Raw genomic sequence first — 4277 nt, 5'->3', positions numbered from 1 at the left:
GGGGGGGAAGGCATGGAGGGCAACCGTGGATGCCAGGGACAATGTGGGAGGAGGATGGGACATGGCAGAGGGTGGGGGATGGGGAATCAAGGATGGCAAAACAAAAGGCAAGGTATGCAGTACATAAGAATTGGAAAATTATATGCTGAGAACATGTATGTTGATGTGCTTGATTGAGCCAATGCACAGTGTATTTTGGATGGAAAATTCATTTGTGTGTTGTGATGGTGTATAGTGAATTAATGTAGAAAATGAATAAATTTAAAATAAAAAAAAAATTTCAACTTGACCAGAGAGGGAGAGAGAAAGAGAGAAAGTGAGAAAGCAAGCCACCAGGTTCAGGACTCAAACTGTAGTCGGCCATGTGGGAATCCAGCACCTTTAACCACCGTGTCTTCTGCCAGCCCCAATACTTGTAACAACTTCTTTCCTGTCTCATTGAACTATTGACTAATAATCTGCTGTTTTTCTTCACTGTAACTTTCCATTTGACCTCTGGGACTCAGCTCAGGGGCCACTTTCTTCTGGAGGCTTCTCTAAATCCCTACTCCAAACTTGTATCAACTCAGCCTGACTCATACTGGCTTGTGAGAGCCAGCACTAGGCACTCTTCTCAGCATCAAGTTCAGAAATCTCACATTGATAGCTTGAAATCAGCATGGTTGAAGTATTTACACCATGGAAACCTACAATTCAGGGTGTTTTGTTTGTTGGATTGTTTTTTTTCCCCAGAAAGTCAGTTCATGGGCACACCAGTGGGCATAACTGCCTGACAACTTGTCCATTTCCTCTTACACCCTGTAAGGTCCCTGGTGCTCCTGGGCAGTCCCAACAGCTGATCTAGCCTTGGTCTCTGCATAGTGTTTGGCCCACAGTAGAACATGTGTTCAGGGTGCTGTGGGCATGAGCCCCCATCCCCTTTATTCATTTGCCACTCAGAACCTGAAAGCTGACCATTTTCCTCCTCCAGATTCTGAAGACCTGGAGTGATTCCCAAAAAATATTAAATTCTGGCAGCCTGGAGTCCTTTGTTGTCCCCAAGGTAAAATTTTACCTGTTGGTGTACTCCATTCCAATTGCCATGAACATGGCCTGGTTTTCCCAAGGAGATACATTTTCATTCATTTAGAATATACCCTTTTCCATTCCCCAGTGATGTACAGTTTGAGCAGAAACATAGGAGTTAACAGAAAGGTTATTAACTAAGCAGTCCATCCAGGATCAGTGTTTTCTCCAGAGGTAGCATAATTGAATGGGTAAGACGCAGCCTTGGAAAATTTGTTCCTCTTTTTTTGGTCATGCTCCACACTGACGTGTTGAGTGACTAAGCAGTCAGTAGTATCTTACTTCCTGGGAATAACTTCCTTCCTCCTGGGCTCTAAGGACATTCTAAGGGGCAAACTTACCAGCTAAAACATAGTGTTTAAATGATAGATTCAGTTTATTTGCTAAAATAATTTAAAATCTTGGTTTAAGGACCCTCAGGAGTATTACTAGGATAGAGTTACTTACTTGTTGAGTCCATACTATGTGCCAGAAAGTGTAATAGGAGCAGCGAGTATAATTACTTTTTAAAAATTTTATTAATATATTTATTTATTTGTCAGAGGATGTGTGCACTCATGAGAGACAGAGATACAGAGACACAGAGAGAGAGAGAGAGAGAGAGAGAGAGAGAGAGATAAAGCACTCCTTAATGAGGTTTGGTCACACCACTATATTTTTTCCAACATTGCATCAGGATCTTGGTCAGACATGCACATATGACTAGCGCATTGTGTTCCTCAAGCAGCCAGGCTGACACTCAAACTGTGGTCAGCCATGTGGGATTCAGCTCCCCTATGCACAGTAGTTAACCACTGTGCTACTGGGCCAGCATCTAGGGGAAAGTGGATACAATTTAATAAGATAATTCTCTCTCTAGAGAACTTGTCTAGTCCAATAGACACCACACATAGGCATCTGCCACTTAAGAGAATGGTAGGTGCTTCTAAAGGAGATGTGCATGAATACTGTTCAGGGAGGTTGTGAGTGTTAATTCATTCAGTACCTATTTGTTGGATATCTACCAATGGCAAGCTCAGTGCTGGGCTCTGGGGACATGGTGTTGGACTTATGACTGAGAGAAGGAGAGTGACATAATTACAAAATGGATTGGTTTAGATTATAACAGAGGTACATACTCAATGCTTTGAGGAAGTAAATCTAGAAAGATTTCTGGGGTTCAAGGGAGGCCTTTCAGATAAAGTGATCTTTGATTTGGCATCTGAATAAATGTCTAAGAAAGGTGCTACCATAAAACAACCAAGGGAAGAGAAAGAAGAAAGGAAGGATCTTCTAAATGAATGAGCAGTGATTTGTCTCTTTGCCTCTTTACCTGCTGCGGTTTCCTGCAGCACGGGTGGGTTGTACATTCTACCCTATGCTATCAGTGAGGGGTGTACTTCTTGTCCAGGTCCAGCCTAGAAATGGACATTCCCTTACGCAGATAAATAACTTCACCATGTTTGCAGCTGCCATGATGTGAAGATGCTCAAGCAGCTCTGTGTGGTCCAGTGGTGAAGATGGGGCTTTCTTCCAATAATCAGCACTAGCATGCTAGTCTTACATGAGTCTACTTGGTAATGGATCCTTTAGATGACTGTGGCTACAGTTATACTTAGCCAGAACAAGTGAAATTTCTTTTTGGCCAGAGGGTGCATACGCTCTCCAGAGAGAGAGAGAGGGAGAAGAGAAAGCACCCATGAAGGGGTGTGGTCATGGCACAATCTCTTTTTCTCTATTTCTCCATTTGGTTGGGATTTTGGCCATGCGCATACACCCAACATGTTTTTCAAGCTTCCAGGGCTGGAATTGGAGCTGTATGTGGTGATAGGGGAATCTGGCTCTCTTAATCGCTAGGTCAAGGGGACAACTTTGTATTTTCAAAAATTTGTAATAATTTCTTGTTACCAAAATAATGTGTCCTCACTGTAAAAATTAAAACAGTGTGAGACCAGCAGATGGTATAATGGTTACATCGCTGGACTTCCACATAGTTGACTGTGTTTTGAGTCCTGGACCTGGTGGCTTAAAACTCATGCAAGGCATGTGTGCATGCATGCCCGAGAACTGAGAGGTAAATGAGAAGACGGGATTGTGGTGTGATCACCCCCCCGGGGGGTGATTTCTCACTTTCTGTCTCTCTGTCTCTCTGGTGAATGCACACACCCAATAGCAAAAATCTCTTTTTAAAAAAAAAAAAAACAAAATAAAACAAAACAAATCAGTGTAACACCAAGACATATAAGAAGTAATATACCTCCTTTCATATTTCTCACTTTTCAATGACAACCAATTGAATAATTTTATCTGTATTCTTATAAACTTTTCCATGTATTGTAGGTACATATACACGTGTCCATACATGTAGTTTACAAATAATATTTCAATATTTATTTATTTATTTAAAAATGTTTCTGTATGCACTTGCTGGAGAGACAGAGAGACAGAAAGCAGGAAATCACCCCCCAGGGGGGATGGCCACGCCGCAATCCCTTCTCCTCCATTCTCCTCTCGGGATCTTGGCACGCATGCACACGCGCCTGGCGTGAGTTTAAGCCACCGGGTCCGGGACTCGAACCGCGGTCGACTACGTGGGAGTCCAGCGACATAGCCATTACGCTAACTGCTGGTCCCAATATTTATTTATTTATTTAAAAATGTTTCTGTATGCACTTGCTGGAGAGACAGAGAGACAGAAAGTGAGAAATAACTCTCTGAGAGGGATGGCTACGCCACAATCCTGTTCCATTCTCCCCTTGGGATTTTGGGCATGCACACACATGAACCTGGTATGAGTTTTAAGCCACTGGGTCTGGGACTTGAGGGGTGGTCAACTACATGGGAGTCCTGTGATGTAAACATCATGCCATCTGCAGGTCCTGTGACAACTTTCATTTTACATTTGTGTGAATTTTTTCCAAGATAATTTCCTAGAAGTGAAATTCCTGGTTTGAAAGGTGTGTTTGTTTCATATTTTGATTGATGTAGCCCAGTCAGGTGATGTAGTCTATAGTGTGCTGGAATGCAGTGCTGGAGGCCTTATGGCATCCCTGGGTCTGTTTGAAAATATGTTGGACACATGTGCCAGTGTCTACAATCCTCAGGATCTGGGGAACTGGGAAGGGAGGACTGTGGCATAATGAGGCCCTGTTGAAGGTGCTTTCTTTCACTCTCTTTCTCTTCTTTGCCTGTATGTATACATGCTGTCTACAATAAAAATTTTTGGGTTAACA

The sequence above is a fragment of the Tupaia chinensis genome, unplaced genomic scaffold (assembly GCF_000334495.1).
Source record: "Tupaia chinensis unplaced genomic scaffold, TupChi_1.0 Scaffold000113_1, whole genome shotgun sequence".
NCBI lineage: Eukaryota > Metazoa > Chordata > Mammalia > Scandentia > Tupaiidae > Tupaia > Tupaia belangeri.
This window is presented reverse-complemented; position numbering follows the sequence as displayed.